Source organism: Ostrea edulis, chromosome 4 (assembly GCF_947568905.1).
Source record: "Ostrea edulis chromosome 4, xbOstEdul1.1, whole genome shotgun sequence".
NCBI classification, from domain to species: domain Eukaryota; kingdom Metazoa; phylum Mollusca; class Bivalvia; order Ostreida; family Ostreidae; genus Ostrea; species Ostrea edulis.
The window spans coordinates 17,447,388-17,465,604 of NC_079167.1; the positions used below are offsets into that span (position 1 = coordinate 17,447,388).

The following is an 18,217-nucleotide window of genomic DNA, read 5'->3' on the forward strand; positions in this document are numbered from 1 at the left end:
TACTGATGTATTCAATTGATATATGTATTTGTTATGTTTGTGTATAGCTGCACCCAAACCCTCCAAATGCAGTATCAATTAGGGCTTTTAAAAAGATTTTGACCGAAATGCAAATCATACCAGGCACATCATCGAATCCTTTGGGTAAGATAAAGTTTATGGAATAAAAGCAGCTTCTTAAAACTGACGTATGAAATACCATGGCAATGCAGGATCTCCGAGACTCAGATATTGTCCTGTAGTGCAGTTTTTTTTTTAATACGAGTAGATAATACTAGTTATCCCTCAAATTACTAAAATAAACAAACGGTGGTTGCAATTGTTGCAGTTATGATAGCACTGATTTTTTTAAAACAAAAGCTCATGTTGGCTCATGACAGCTGTTACTTTATGAATTACACTGTGTTAGAGCGTCACTTATGAAGATTTTTAATGTCCAAAAGCATTGAATCTCCCTGTATTTTCAATTAATTTCATTTTAAATCCAGAATGATGCAAGTTGGAATTTTCATTTAATTAGATAAAAATATAAGCTGAAAGTTGATGTTATTTGATCGATTATTATATACAATGCCGGGATATTTCTTTTTATTTTGTTTTATTGAAATACACACACAGATATAGATATATAAATAAAATCATTAAAACCATTCATTTATTTCTTTTCAAAAGTTATATATATATATATATATCATGTAGTTTTATGCAGATAATAGTTCTAGTTAGTTTAGTGTATGAATAGCGCTGGCTTTTTTTTTCATTATCGCGTTTTGTACGTTTTCCACTTGCCATTAACATCTGTGTCCTGAGGAAGTGGCGGGGTTTTCCGAAAATGTTACTGTTTTCAATGTTGAACATATTTTATTGACACATAGTCAAAAGGATTGTAAATAAGTTCAAAATCTAAGTCTTCTCTTATTGCAGCATTCTGCATGCAGACATTGCCCAAATATAGTGCAAACACAAAGAAGCATAATAATGCAATGTAAACGTCACACACGCTGTTGGTGTCAAAACGTATTACGTAGCATTGCGTTACGCTGTTTTATGTAACAAAATGTATAATAAATATTATGTATAATAACAAATACAAAATCCGTATTGAGATTTCTGATAAGCCTAATATGATTATTTGCGATATATATATATATATCAATCAATCCATTACAACGTTTAGAAAAACGACGACATTCATTTAAAGAGAAAATGAATAACCTTAAAATAAAAAGTTCTATACTAGGATTTTGTTCATTTGAGAGGGAATCATCTATACTGCACATATTATTGACTGATAGTTAATTGTTCATTTGTGAATGCCTTGCTGTTTTATATTTCATTGATTAAGTCGTTGGGTCATTTTACTGTTATGAGAGAGAGAGAGAGAGAGAGAGAGAGAGAGAGAGACGTGATGGGTATATAAATCGTAAGGCAGCATTCATAACAGTGTGAATTTATCCTTTTCTTTTTAAATTATTTTCCAGGTGGAAAAAAAAACCCGCGATAACAATGGCAACTTCTGACATTTGGACATCGTCTCTAACTGGACCGGTATATGTCACATGACTAAAATATGGTTGTTTTAAGGTCTCATCCAGAATTTTAAATGCATTAATATTTACAACACCAGAACTAGCTCTCGGCTCCGGATAAAACGTGTAATTTGGCACGGCTTTCCAACTTTAAAAGTTCCACGTTTTAATTACACTTCAATTACTCCGGTATTACTTTTATTTTAATTGTTTGATAAGTTGTAATTTCAAATATTTCTGACATTACCTTTACCTCCATGAATCTAAGCTACCTATGAATTATTTTATACATCATCTATATGAGACGTGAACAAAAATGTTCGTTTTTGCACCTGTTCCATGTATAAACCTACTATTTTATTGGGCTCTCTAACATCAGTCATAAGATTAGTCAAACATCAAACTTTACATCTACGCAACAGCGAAAAAATTGTACCTGCAAGAAAATTAAAGTTGCTTTCTTCTTTCAGTAATTATAGATTGCTTTCCGATTGTTCAACAAGTACCCAGCCAGATAGACGACTTGGTATCAATAATGTTTGTCCTCTACACGATACTGTTTCCAATGAGGTTATTGTTGAAAGAAAGCATATTTATGTCTGTAACAATCTGAAATATTCTATCATTTAATTGGACAGGGAATATTCAATTTTTTCCGGACAGATCAAATCTTTCTTCTTTTTTTGACAGTCTCCAGTATGTATTGACTTTTCTGTAGCGTGTAGTTGATATTTTTCAACATAAGCAATACAAAACCTTCTAATAATGCTGTAACTATTACCGCAATTTTCCTATGAGCAAAGAATTTATGATTATTTTCATTTACAGCGGAAACACTTGAGATAATCTAGCTCTTGTTTTCCTGCAGAAAATAAATCAAGTGGAAACAGCTGATTTTGCGTTGTGTTTTAACAAAGTAAATATAAAGAGATATTCAAAAACTGGTGCAAGAACGTTTCGCACTTGAAACTTAAATGAATGGTTTTGTTTTGAAAAAAAAAAATCATTGCAATTTGCGTTTAAAGAATCTTGCGAATTAAGACAAGTCAAAATTCCGGTAATTCCGTGAAGTCGGGCTGAAGGAGTTTTCATAATACAACTGATTGCCTACTAGCCCAGCAATCATTTTGATACGGTTCCGACACACTGATCCACATATTCAACTACTTAGCTGACTTCACTGAAAATGCTAAAAGTGAAATTACAAAATCGATTGGTACTAGTGAAACACAGTAACATAACAAAAACAGACGTATAAAATGTCGCCAGCTTGCATATATTCACATCCGATGAAGACTCCGCGATTGCCTTATAGTCCACTTAAAACACAAGACATCAAACATTTCGATATACTTTTGTGAATTTGCATGAAAATTCTTCATTCATATCTTATTTCAACCAAGCTGAAGTGAACAGAATATGCCCATAGAATGTTGTACATTTTTAAATTAACCATTGTAACAGCTCGACAATAACAGAAATGTTTGGATCGGTAGCCACTGTTCACACCACGAATTGATAATCTCAAAAACAATAAATAGATTAAAACTAAGAGTTCAGTGTAAATAATTGATGAGTAGTCCTTTATGTCTCCGAGTGTTCTTGCAATATATGAATGAAAATTTGATAAAGTGGCATGAAGGGCATACAATACTCAGTACATACATTATTTCGAAACTCGTTAAAAAAATTTTAGAATTGTTAAATTTGCAATTTTTAAAAATTCAAATCAAATATACATTCATAAAAGAAAATTACAAAGGCATAAATCACATCGTCTACTGACAGATAAACAGTCCTCGATGAAAGCAAGCAAATATACGATGACTATCTGTACATAGCTAAACGTGTTGTACTCACCCGTCATAAGCCGCCCCCTAAAGACTGACTGTTGCTTCGGCTTTTATTTACAAGCCGGGCTTCTTGTTCTGCCAATAGCGTTTCCCGACTCATCAATAGCGCTGTAATGAATTGCAGCTAGTTGAAAGAATTAATATCGAACCTTTTACATTCCAGCGGATAGTGGTGCCATTACCGACATGGCAACAAGTCGTATCAAAGTCGGAATTAAGGAAATTTTATCCGGCTAAAAGCTTGCTGAAATTTACATAGTCTTGTAACGACTTTCAACGTGAATTATAGCGGGAAATGTTGATCATGGTCAAGAAACCCTACACCTAGAAAAGTGTAAAAAGCATCACGTTAACGTTTTCTTTCATTAAAAAGATGTATTAAGGAGGAATGACACTCAAGCCCTGGGATAAGCCGGGGATACGGTATTCCGAATGGATTGATCAATTATAATTGGAGAAGACAAAAGCAGGTTTATTGATCAAAATCTAAAAAATCATTTCTTTTCCCGACTAAAGGTATTACTGCAATTTTCCTGCAAATTGCATCGTCCTTGTCGACTCGTGTAAATAATTGGAGACTTATTGGAAGGAAAACAGAAATTCCCGCCAGAATTCTGCTTCGTGGCACTAATCAAGAACTTTGTCAATGTAAATCATTTTATCTTTTCAATTAGAGAAGAAAATAGATTACGAAAGTTTCAATACAATTGCTATTGAAACATGTAAAGAACCGTATCTTTATGATCATTGATAAGTGATTTGGAATGGAAAATTGTACAGTTTTAAATACAAAATATGTGTATATCACTTGTATTCATCCTTACGTAGACAAATACAAGTAATGACTCTTTTAGGGTATCTTGACTCTTCGGTAAGTTTCTATAAAGTCAGAAGCAACTTCCCAAAAACTACAAAAGTAGATGTAAGTAAGTCTTTTTTATAGTGACATGTGTAATACAAGTTCTATATTTCAGTAAGATACATGTTAATATAATTTTACACCCGGCCCAACGGACCTATATGTCACTTTAAACAATTTAACACATTAAACTATGTCTGTGCATGTACAGTCATTTGGATGTACATTGTATATCACTATATATAATTGAATTATGTGACTTTCCTTAAGCATTTTTGTCTGGTGTTATAAGAATTATAGCTAAATTTTGTAGTTTGTCTTGGGGGAAATTACAAACAATATTAATAAACAGTCATCAATTCGATTTAAATTTACATTAAGTCCAATTTCATTACATATAGATTTTTTTAGTGGCAAGAATGACACAATTTCCCACATATTACAGGGGTTTTAACTGTCTCTTACAAAGTCAACATTTTGTAAATTTTTTGTAAATGTTGTTATATTCTATGGTTCTTATAATGATCTAATTTTCAAATATAACCTGTCATTAGATCGAATAGTGTCTGACATGTTTCATACCAATTGTTGGACCGTTCTTTACAAACTGACTTTTGACCACGGATTTCCCCGTTTACCTGATTAAGGGCTGGGTGTGACCGGTCAACAGGATATGCTTACTCCCCCGAGTACCTGATCCCACCTCTGGTGTGTCCAGGGGTCCGTGCTTGCCCTAATCTCGATTTTGTATTCTTATTGGATTTAAGAAATTGATCACTTTTATTGTTATGTTCACTTGTTTTGTTATTTCTCACTGGAGCTGGTGTTTTCACTGTTGCAGTGGGGGACTAAGCGGGGTATTTACCATCTCTGACGTTCCGCAGAGGTGGTATACGATTTTCATTTTACATCACAGTCACCAGACGAAATACATCTTTTTGTTTGGTTATCTATAAGGGGTGTACCAAAGAAGTAGGTACAGTTTCTACCCTCATCTGGCCCAAAATATTGATGATTTCACTTGGAGCTCAAATCCTGGCATTCAATTAAGGAATAGTTTAGCAAACCCCAAATTCACTCAGTTTGATCAGCAAAATGGTTTGTGTCATATGACGAGAGCTTGAAGTTGGCATAAAATTGCAAAAATACCATTTTCAATGAAAATATCCACAAATTCAGGTGGTTTTCCTTTTAGAAAACATACAGCGCATGCGTCGAGCAAATTCATATTGAAGCATGTTTTTCATCTCAAAATAATACACAATATCTATCATTTTCATTTTGCTCGACAAATGCGCACATCTTTTCCTGAGCAATAATTTGTATGACATTTGACAGTTTTCAGGCTTATTTTGAGAAAAAGGCGGGAAATGTCTTATTCATGATGTCATAATGCTATCCATTTAGGACTATCATTCTGATTTTTGTTGACATAGTATACCTGGCATTTATTTTCCTTTCTTAAAACGCTGATTAAGGTTAATTCCAGACACATTTTATACAGAGAAATTTTTTGGGCCTTTTTATGTATACAACCGTACCTTGTTCTTTACCGGAAACTGAAAAATGTATCTGAATGTAACCCGGGTAAACTTCAGTGTACCCCGATGAGTTCTACTTCCTATACGAAACGGATTTATATAATATATAGTGTCAAAGAATATAAACGCCGTGCTTATGATATCGAGTCGCATCACTAACAGGTGGGGGTATGGTTGACTGCAAACGAGAAGCGTACACCCTTGGGAGGATATGCTTTCAAGTTATGTATCATTTACATAGGAATAATGATTTACAAACAAACTACATTGTATATATATCATACAATATACCCATGCTAAAGTACAGTCAATCATCATCAAAGACTGCGGTTGCTGGTCCCGTCGTTACCACAGGAACATAATTGTCTCCATATTTTACACTTATTTAATAATGAAAAAGTCACTGAAGCATAACAGTAATAAGTAGAGTCAATTAATTCTCCTAAAAATAGATTTTCATGAAATATCTGTAGATTTATATCAAAATTTACCTGGTTTAAAGTTGAAAATTACCATCACAACCATTGTTCAGCCTTTCCCCCAGTATCCGAGTTTCCTTGTAATACTGTGCACAAAATACAAAACAAACAAAAAAAATCAACAAAAAAATTCCAAATTGAAAAACTCCCATTTCTCATCTGTGAAACAAATAATTCAGTGAATCTGTGCGTCGTATTTTCGCAACTACAAATGATGTTACTTTTAATAATGGATGTGATAAAGATCTAAACATTACTCATGAAATTACACAATTTTCATTAGTGCAATAATCAATTTCCGCACTAATTGAGGTGCTAATGGTTGTCATGGCAACTGAAGTCAATTATAAAATTTAACCTTAAATATGTTATAGATATGATGAATGTACATGTACCTATAAAGAATATCTTCCAAACATATGACATGTCATTTCCCAACTTTTCCCATGTATTACGCTTACAGAGAAAGATTCTCAAGTATAACTATTTGTGCGAGTTTCTTCAAATTATTTTCTTATTTGTAATGGAATATACGTAATGCGATATGGTGTGTGAACACTTAGTACTTATAGAACCTTACTATCAATGGCAAATTCACTGGAATTATTGTACATCCTCACGTGTCTCATCAGTAGTAACTTCTACTTGTTTTCTGAAAGTATATGTATGACTGCGAGGCTTCCCGCCGGAATACTTCCTGTGACGAGTTAGCATTTCATGAAAAGTGTGCTGCTGTGAAGCGGTGCAGTTCATAACCTCATGCATTTTCAAAAAATGAATTTATTTCCTATATTTACATTCTACTTTCATTAGATAGACTTCTATGATTATCAATACGTGCATTGTTTACAACTGTAATTGGGGTGAATGTGCAGGATTTTAGTTTACGGGGGAGGGTCCAATCCTCAGAGGCAAGGGGTCTGGGACCACATTTATGCCCCGATAAGATCAATCTAGCATTCTTCTAATGAGCTGTATTTTTTTGGTAGAAATAGTTTTAGATTAAAGTCCCTCTATTCACTAATGAAGAAATGGATAAAATATATATATTGAGTTTATTTTCAATATTGGGTACATATGATCTTTCCTTAGAATGCAAGTACTGTAGGAATATGAAAACAGACACTAAGATTAGTCAAAACATATGTCATATATGTATGCCCATGAAAATATTCGACTACATGGACTTCGAAATTAAGGATCGACTGAATCAAACACGATTGGGGATGGTTCAGGAGGGGGTGTCGGAAGGAAATTTCAAAGCTAATTTGTGCCATTTTAAGCACACGAAATCTTAAAACCGCCAGAGTGCAGCGATTTCATGAGGAAATGCCGAACATTACAATTTGTAAAGATGTCAAAGGCAAAAACCTAGCAAATGTAATACATGTATATATGCATGAATATGTTCAAATTGGTCATCTTAATTGTAAATAGTGAGTAGCATATATATAGTGTGTATCAGTGGTGTGATATGTGTTGTATCAGTGGTGTGATGTGATGTATCAGTGATGTGATGTGATGTATCAGTGATGTGATGTGATGTATCAGTGATGTGATGTGATGTATCAGTGGTGTGATGTGATGTATCAGTGATACGATATGTGGTGTGTATCAGTGATGTGATGTATCAGTGGTGTGATGTGATGTATCAGTGATACGATATGTGGTGTGTATCAGTGATGTGATGTATCAGTGGTGTGATGTGATGTATCAGTGATACGATATGTGGTGTGTATCAGTGATGTGATGTATCAGTGGTGTGATGTGATGTATCAGTGATACGATATGTGGTGTGTATCAGTGATGTGATGTATCAGTGGTGTGATGTGATGTATCAGTGATGCGATATGTGATGTATCAGAAGTGTAATATGCAGTATGTATCAGTGGTGTGATGTGATGTATCAGTGGTGTGATGTGATGTATCAGTGGTGTGATATGTGATGTGTATCAGCGATGTGATGTATCAGTGATGTGATGTATCAGTGGTGTGATGTGATGTATCAGTGATGTGATGTGATGTATCAGTGATGTGATGTGATGTATCAGTGATGTGATGTGATGTATCAGTGGTGTGATATGTGATGTATCAGTGATGTGATGTATCAGTGATGTGATGTCATGTATCAGTGATGTGATGTGATGTATCAGTGATGTGATGTGATGTATCAGTGATGTGATATGTGATGTATCAGTGGTGTGATGTGATGTATCAGTGATGTGATGTGATGTATCAGTGATGTGATGTGATGTATCAGTGATGTGATATGTGATGTATCAGTGGTGTGATATGTGATGTATCAGTGATGTGATGTGATGTATCAGTGGTGTGATGTGATGTATCAGTGGTGTGATATGTGATGTATATTAGTGGTGCAATATGTGGTGTGTATTAGTGATGTGATATGTGATGTGTATCAGTGGTGTGATATGTGGTGTGTATCAGTGATACGATATGTGGTGTGTATCAGTGGTACGATATACGGTGTGTATCAGCGATGTGATGTGATATATCAGTGGTGCGATATGTGATGTGTATCAGTGATGTGATGTGATATATCAGTGGTGCGATATGTGATGTGTATCAGTGATGTGATGTATCAGTGGTGTGATATGTGGTGTGTATTAGTGGTGCGATATGTGGTGTGTATCAGTGGTGTGATATGTGGTGTGTATTAGTGATACGATATGTGGTGTGTATTAGTGATGTGATATGTGGTGTGATATATCAGTGGTGTGATATGTGGTGTGATATATCAGTGGTGCAATATGTGGTGTATCAGTGATGTGATATGTGGTGTATCAGTGATGTGATATGTGGTGTGTATCAGTGGTGTGATATGTGATGTGTATCAGTGATGTGATATGTGGTGTGTATTAGTGATGTGATATGTGGTGTGTATTAGTGATGTGATATGTGATGTGTATTAGTGATGTGATATGTGATGTGTATTAGTGATGTGATATGTGGTGTGTATTAGTGATGTGATATGTGATGTGTATTAGTGATGTGATATGTGATGTGTATTAGTGATGTGATATGTGGTGTGTATTAGTGATGCGATATGTGGTGTGTATTAGTGATGTGATATGTGGTGTGTATTAGTGATGTGATATGTGGTGTGTATTAGTGATGTGATATGTGGTGTGTATCAGTGATATGATATGTGGTGTGATATATCAGTGGTGCGATATGTGGTGTGTATCAGTGGTGTGATATGTGGTGTGATATATCAGTGGTACGATATACGGTGTGTATCAGTGGTGTGATATGTGATGTGTATCAGTGGTGTGATATGTGGTGTGTATCAGTGGTGCGATATGTGGTGTATCAGTGGTGTGATATGTGGTGTGTATTAGTGATGCAATATGTGGTGTCTATCAGTGGTGCAATATGTGGTGTCTATCAGTGGTGCGATATGTGGTGTGTATCAGTGGTGTGATATGTGGTGTATCAGTGGTGTGATATGTGGTGTGTATTAGTGATGTGATATGTGGTGTGTATTAGTGATGCGATATGTGATGTGTATTAGTGATGTGATATGTGGTGTGTATTAGTGATGTGATATGTGATGTGTATCAGTGGTGTGATATGTGGTGTGTATTAGTGATGTGATATGTGATGTGTATTAGTGATGTGATATGTGATGTGTATCAGTGGTGTGATATGTGGTGTGTATTAGTGATGTGATATGTGGTGTGTATTAGTGATGTGATATGTGATGTGTATTAGTGATGTGATATGTGATGTGTATTAGTGATGTGATATGTGGTGTGTATTAGTGATGCGATATGTGATGTGTATTAGTGATGTGATATGTGGTGTGTATTAGTGGTGCGATATGTGGTGTGTATCAGTGGTGTGATATGTGATGTGTATTAGTGATATGATATGTGGTGTATCAGTGGTGTGATATGTGGTGTGTATTAGTGATGTGATATGTGGTGTGTATTAGTGATGCGATATGTGATGTGTATTAGTGATGTGATATGTGGTGTGTATTAGTGATGCGATATGTGATGTGTATCAGTGGTGTGATATGTGGTGTGTATTAGTGATGTGATATGTGGTGTGTATTAGTGATGTGATATGTGGTGTGTATTAGTGATGCGATATGTGATGTGTATTAGTGATGTGATATGTGGTGTGTATTAGTGATGTGATATGTGGTGTGATATATCAGTGGTGTGATATGTGGTGTGATATATCAGTGGTGCAATATGTGGTGTATCAGTGGTGTGATATGTGGTGTGTATTAGTGATGCAATATGTGGTGTGTATTAGTGATGTGATATGTGATGTGTATCAGTGGTGTGATATGTGGTGTGTATTAGTGATGTGATATGTGGTGTGTATCAGTGGTGTGATATGTGGTGTGTATTAGTGATGCGATATGTGGTGTGTATCAGTGGTGCTGTGTACATGTAACAGTGGGTATTTAAAAAACTATTTGTTACACTCCATCATGGCCTATCTAAATTCTTTACCTTTCACCTCAAAATCAAATGATTGCTACTTTGCCATTTATATTTGTGGCACTCAATAATCTTTGACTTAAGCCTACAATATTTGGCATATTGATGCATTGCCGTATAATAAGTCGCGCACCATACATATGACCTTGTCGAGGTCAAAATTATCAATTTTTGTGCATATAACCCTGGGTGTTCCCCTTTTTCTGAGATTTTCTAAGCTTAGTAAATACAATGTCATTTGGATGCTAGAGTTAAGTTAATGGTGCTTATTCTTCTCGGCTAACTTTGTGTGCGCTAACATACCTTTTTCCCTCTCAGGCTCCTCATATTTAACATGCAGGTGCATCGTATACATTTGTTACCTGCCTTGATTCGATACCTACAAATTACCTCGAATCGTTTTACCGGTCTTAGTTCCGATATGATGTACGTCGTATACACAAACATCGGGATGATCTAGACTAAACTTGACAACAGTAAGGCGACAGCAAAAGCAGAGGTGTAATTTCCATAACTTTAGAAATGCAAAGCAGATATTTCTAATTTGACAAGTGAACAGAATACCTCAGTTGGAAATTTTCACAAGTTGCTGAGTCAGTTCTGTATATAGCGTTTATGAATTCTGTGTTTCTCTGACCCAATTGCTAAGGTGTTTTATTTAAGAGTAAAACGAATAGTAACAAATTTCCATTGCCTTTAAACTGAATGCGTCTCTCTCTCTCCCTCCCCCTCTCTCTCAATAGTTCCAACACCCGATACCCTAAAGCGTCCATCCACCTAGTGGGTGCATGATCAAGTACAAAGATTATATAAAACACGAAAATGACTATTAGACTATCAAATTTTCGGGAACGTTTCTAAAATTCTCTCTCTCTCTCTCTCTCTCTCTCTCTCTCTCTCTCTCTATATATATATATATATATATATATATACACTGTATATAATATCGTGGTGTAAAGTACAATAAAGATTCAGTTTCTGATTAAATTGGTTTTGTGCCCGTGTCTCTTGCAGACGCGGAATTTATATAGTTTGACACTAATATCTCACAAGAGATTTCGACTCTAATTAGTAAATGGCGAAATAATGCTACGCATTTTTGATTTTGAACCATTGCAATTATATTCACAGTGCCGTATATAGATTTAATCATCGCTATTCGTGATTGTACTATAATACTATCAATTACATAAACATTAAGGACGCGTTGGTATCCTATGTATTAGAAATACTGATAAATACAAAGTTTTATTTCGAGTCACCTGTCGATACTTTTCATACAATATATCTATTTACAATATACATCACTTTTTTCTCAGCTAAGAACCAATTGCTAAAGCAATGAAGTTTTTTCCTCTTTCCTAAAATCCGCACGCACCGGAGAGCGAAAACAAAATTCGTTTAGGCAAATCATGAGAAAATTTGAAAAGAATCCGTCATTCTCTAAAATAAATAAGTTACTGCTCAAATACACATTTCTCCCGATGAAACACCGATCAATATTATAAGAGACGTGGAAAAGACAGAGAAATCGAGGGAAAACGGGGTTGAAGAGTTCAAAAAATCGGTGTCCAGGAAAATGTCATTGAGAGGGATACTGGTTATTGTATTAGTAGACGGTCTATATCCATTACCTTACATTCTCAACACTTCATCAAGTCAAAAGCGCCGAGTGGCAAACGAGCCCAAGCTTCATTAGCTTACCCAAGGCCCGGCCAATTCCTCTTGTTGCTCAATAAATCTTATTAATCAGAAATTGTTGAAGCTTTTCTCCCTCCTTCTTCGAAGAGGCCCTTCCGTTTTTTACCGGATGTAGGAAAAGAGGCTTACGTTGACAGAGACAGTATCAATGCTAATTGTGATTGATATAAGAGTCATTTAAACACAGACTTTCATGTAGCAATAAACCGCAATAAACGCATTTCAACAACTTCAACAACCAAAACTACTTTCATTCCCAGTTGCACACTACTTTGTATGAAAGAAAAAACATGTTCGCGCTCTTAAGACGGCTTAACAAAAATGAAACATTTCAAGATTATTGACCTTTGTACGGTTTCATGGGAAGTCGACAATGCCTCATTTATACACTTGAAACAGACTTCCTGAAGGGCAACACATCTTCTTGATGCAAAAATCACAGCAACAGTGTGATGGTATGGCACTTGTATCCAAATGCAGAGCCGAGATACTGAATTACAACGAGACATCACCCAATGACAAATAAATTTTACAATGCGATACATATCAAAATGTCAGTGTGAAAGCTACGGAAATTGATTTCATTTCGAGATTTCTCTTCCAATTTTACAACCCAGTGGCTGTTTATTTGGCATGACAAACAGTAATAATATCATCAAATGGAAAAAGAACCTTCTTATATGTTACCGCTTGCATAAGAATGTCAGAATTTTACTGCAGTTTTGAAATAAAAACCTGAAATTTTACCCGTGTGAATTGCATGTTGTGTGCATAAAAATTTATCTTTCATCACTTCAAACGAAAAACACGAGAATAATTTAAACAGTTATATTGTTATCCAGTAAAACTGCTCTGATTACGTAGTAAATTGTTTTTTATCTTGTACAAAAGAACTGTTTTTCGCCACATTTGCAGGGCAATTTAGGGGTGCATATATGATCAATTGTTTGTATTCATATAAATGCTGATTACTGGCCTCCTTTACACTGATAGGTCGAGACGCTGTTGCGGCTATGGTACCAAGGGGTAGATTATGGCTTTGAGAGTGGCCATGGAACAAAACCGAGTAAATGAACTGAGGTGGTTGGTCCAGCTTCAACACCAGTTTCGGCCAGCTGTCCTTGGTAATTTTAGCTGTAGAATTGTAGCTCTATAGGGAGAAAGTTGGGATAGACCATCCCAATTGAGCAATGTTCCGTCGCCACTTGGAAGGGTTACGGAATATAACGTATGAATCGCTTGATACTAAAAGCTTACAACTTTAATTTTCAGTAACACAGCAATTTTGGTAAAGTTTTAACACTGAGAAAACATTGGATGCAAGCACCTACGTTTTGAACTATTCAAGAAGTCGTAAAGTTCTCATGCTGTATGGTTAATAGGTAGTCCACTACACGTTGGATTTTCCAAATATGTTCTCCAAAGAGCGTGACCATGGAACTATATTTCTTCAACCAGGTCAAATATTAGTCATACGAAGACGCGATTTTTATGAGAAAATACATTGTGGGAAGTATTTCAAGTGCGTCAAATTAACATTTACAAAAACAAAGTACACGTACATAATTATGATATAAATAAACAGTTTTGATTTATCACAATACTCCCCTAGTTTGCTAAACTCTTTGAAGATAAAAAACGTAAAATTCATTCTTATGTTCTTCTCCATGTATGAAACGAGGCAAACCGAGTTGATGATAAAGTAAAAATGCAATTACGGAAAAAATGTTTTCATTCTTATCCTCTTTAATACAACACCGTTGTGGAGGGGACAAATCCTGATCGCTGTGCGTCCTTATGTCCATAATCACAATGTTCCCCTACATTGTACAATAAAAACAGGGCAGCATGTGATTTTATATATATACACACAAGAAGAGTGAAAATTGATTAAGTTTGAATTGAGGAAAAGCACTCTACAAATCCAACATCACTTTGTGGTCGAAAACAGTCACGTCGTTGACCTGGTTGCGGTCCGGTATCAAATTCTGTTGCATATTCTCACTAATTTCGCACAGCTTTCAGTACACGATATTTCTATAAAACTAACTTCAATACGATTATCTAAGTACCCTCAAAGTACAGCATCAGTTACTAAATTAATGTATTCGTTATACAAAAATATCTTTCTGTGGACAAAACTCATTTTTTGTCATGACGAAATTCATTTTTGTCAATCAGGTATGCAAATATAAACTTATATACATACAAAATTTACTTTTGTTATCTAATTTGCAAATTAGATAACAAAAGTCAATTTTGTGAGACAAAATTGAATTCGTACACAAAATGTTGATTTCAAGACTTTATACTCATTTTGTTAAACAAAAATGAAAATTGAACACAAAATTGAGTTTTGTATCTGTCTAACAGATGTTAATTTTGTATGCAAATTAATTTACAGAATCCAAATATGGATATGCAATTAGTGTAGTGACGTCACTTTGGTATCATCATATTCCAAGCGCAGGAAAGGGATCATATGAACTTCGTAAACTTTATTATCATATTGTCTTTAAGATATTGAACAGCAGGACGAACGTGATGACTGATCCGATTGATCAGCTAGCAGACTCTTTTCCTACTTCCAGTGAGAGGCGCATGCTCCGGTCTGGAATCTCATTTTTGAGGCGAAAGGGGAGGCAGGTTATGATATCATGTACTTGCCGATTATTGATCAAAGAATCGGGATTGAAGTATTTGAAAATCTATGAATTGTTTTCTTTCAATGGCACATTAATTATTATAAGCGTAATATTTGCGTGTATATTCAACAAATATTTGTTTGCTATCATACCTTCCAAGTCCTACTAACCTTTACCAAAGAATAAGCTAAATGAAAGAGTTTCAACCAATCGGTGAGCAGCTTACAAGTAGAGGTGACAAAAATGAATTCTGTCATGACAAAAATGACTTCTGTGTACAAAAATGAATTTTGTCATGACAAAAATGATTTCTGTCCACTGAAAGATAATTTTATATAACAAAATTTATTTTGGTCATTATGTAATTCTTTCTCACTTACCGGCGCGAGCGGGATTCGAACCCGCGCCGACCGGAGGCGAGAGGCCGTTTGATTTTAAGCGGCCACGGAGGCCCCTTTATGTAAATGAAGTAAGACAGGTGATTTTATTATTACAGAATTCAATTTCGTCTAACAAAATTCAATTTTGTCTCACAAAACTGATTTTTGTCGGAATATTTCTCAGTTTTGTATGCAAATTAGTTTTCAAATCTATGGTCGCTATAATGATCAAATTCGCAAATACAACTTGTCAGTAGATCGAAAGTTGTCTGACTTAGGCCGTTCTTTTGACTAAGGATTTCTTCATTTACCTGATCAAGATATAAGGCTCAGTTTGAATATGACCGGTAACAGGGGAATGCTTACTCCTCCTGGGACCTGATCCCACTTCCGGTGTGTTTTTAGGGATACGTGTATGCCTACTTTCAATTTTGTACTCTTTATTTATAGTATTTATGAGATTGATCTTTACATTTTCATTAGAAAGGAGATTATTCATTGGACGATAAAATCGATCACTTTGGGATTACAAATCTGATCCGATTTTGAAAATTCAATTTTTACTCCAAGGCAATTCCTTAATTACATACTGCGTTCATTCTGAAACAGTAACCTCTCTTGCCAACTACAGGAAAAACAGGCTTGGGTATTTCACTCAAATTATTTAAGGATAGAAATCAACTTGCTACGGCTGTAGTGACATAGAACTTCGGTTTCTAAGGACTCATCCACTGGGACTAAGCCCGTTTTGGGCCCGAACTCTGTGATACCATAAATCTATATTTATAGTACATGTATCACAGAGTTCGGGCTCAAAACAGATTTAGCCCCAATGGACCTTCACTTCTAAATGATAAGTGTTTGTCGAAGGAGAAACCATCACCCATTTTTAAAGTCAGGGCAGAAGCATGGTTCGAATCCACTACTACAATCCCGAAACAAACTTTCTAGCCACCGTGAAAGCGCAGGGGTGAATTTACTATGACTAAAGATATCAATTTCGTTCCGTGGCCTTTACGTTTTTCATTCCTTTGCAAGATGATACATAAGAATGTCACGTTGTACGGCAGTGCAGAAGTAGAATATGTCATGGTAACCGGACATTCTATTGTCGGTAATCGTATCCAAATCGTTTTCTCTTTTTTTAAAAAGCTCATTAAAAGGTTAGGGAGGGTTGGTCTTAATAGATAAATTGATTTACATGGATATTTCGCAAGGATGATTTTGCCAAATCATGAAAAGGCCTGATTTGATACTGTCGGAAAACGTGACATTGGTGGGTAGATCGATCGTGCTATGCGATGTTCTGTATTATGTGCCGTATAGTTTGTCCGTGGTTATGCCACGATTCGTTATCGGGTGTCTGCCGATCCAAGACAAACAGATACTGAATTAAGCTGCTTTATTTTGTATATTTACATGCTTGATATTTTCTTTTGAAGCCCCTGGGCATTTCTGCTTTGTGTATCTTTAAAAACGCTGCATCATAAAAGTCGTTCGACCTGCTGATAAAAGTACAATACGTCATCAACAAGACTGGGATTTGTTTTGTATAGACAGTTTTGGAAACAACCAAAGTCCATGTCTGTTGCCATTGGGAATATCACAAATCATCGCAAGACTTCGTGACGTGAATGAACAGTAAATCTTCAGTTGGTTCAATAATTTTGAAATATACTTGGTATATGACCATAACAGGACCAGAATTCTGGAAGGCATTGTTGGGTCTCTGGTTTTGATGACAACTTCTTCCGATCAAAGGGCTTTAAGTGGAGATGTTTGAGAGGGATTTTGAAATCCATTTTTTCCACACAATTACACCACGATTTCACACATAACCACGTCGCGCTACCACATTGCATACATCAAGTCTGCACACATCAAGTCGCGCTACCATGATTGCACACATAGAGTCGCGCTACCACGATTGCACACATCAAGTCGCGCTACCAAAATACACATCACTAGGTCGCACTGAACCGATGTCGCACTAACAAGATTTTGCCCCTCTCTAGACCCGCCACTAAACATGGTTTATATTATGCCGATGGACCTAAAAAAAATTAAAACATTTTAACAGGAATATTTAGTGTATATAATTGTTTAAACTCACCGAAATAGTTACTTAATATAGTTTTATAAGACTTTCTGCACATACACTTACTGTTTTTTAATTCAAGTGCAAAAAGCATACAATATTTAGCCCCCAAGTCATACAAGCTGTGTTCATAAACTGTAGATAACTTTGAGATTTGAATAGACAAGTTTTAACACATTCTATCATATAATCGAGAGGAGCGGACGCAAGTTCTACAACCTACAAGCCCTTGAAAAAAAAAAAGAGATATACATTATAAAATATAGGAGAAATTCATATTCCATAGACATTAACTAGTCATATTACCCAGCTCTCTGTGCCCCCGCTCAGTTTGTATGCAAACGAACTCTCGCGGAAGTTTGATAAATTAGTAACCTATAAATGATTAAACGTAGACGAGTTTCAAAGAATTTTAAATCTTTCTTGTGGACCCTGAAGGAGAGGTACTGGGAACAAACATCTACATACAGTGTAGGAGTGCTCTATTTCATACTGTACAATTTTGAATCTATACAATATTGACACAATATTTCAAAAGAATTCTACTATCTTCTGTGGTCTCCATGGATCATGGTTTGTGCTGTAAAACACGGTTATAGCAAACCTCTTAGGCCAGCGAAAAACAGTTCGTTATGACCAAATTTCGTTATATCC

General features: G+C 35.5%; 1 long non-coding RNA gene across 1 annotated transcript in view; it reads right to left on the bottom strand.

Annotated features, from left to right (window-relative positions):
* LOC125664700 (uncharacterized) overlaps window positions 1–7,036 on the bottom strand; it is an 11,631-nt gene extending 4,595 nt beyond the window's left edge. The window contains exons 1-3 of the long non-coding RNA XR_007366031.2: window positions 6,842–7,036; window positions 6,274–6,347; window positions 3,390–3,490 (exon numbers count right to left, since the gene is read on the bottom strand). This is a non-coding gene — a long non-coding RNA (uncharacterized LOC125664700). The remainder of the gene's footprint in view (window positions 1–3,389; window positions 3,491–6,273; window positions 6,348–6,841) is intronic.
* Window positions 7,037–18,217: the final 11,181 nt, after the last annotated feature.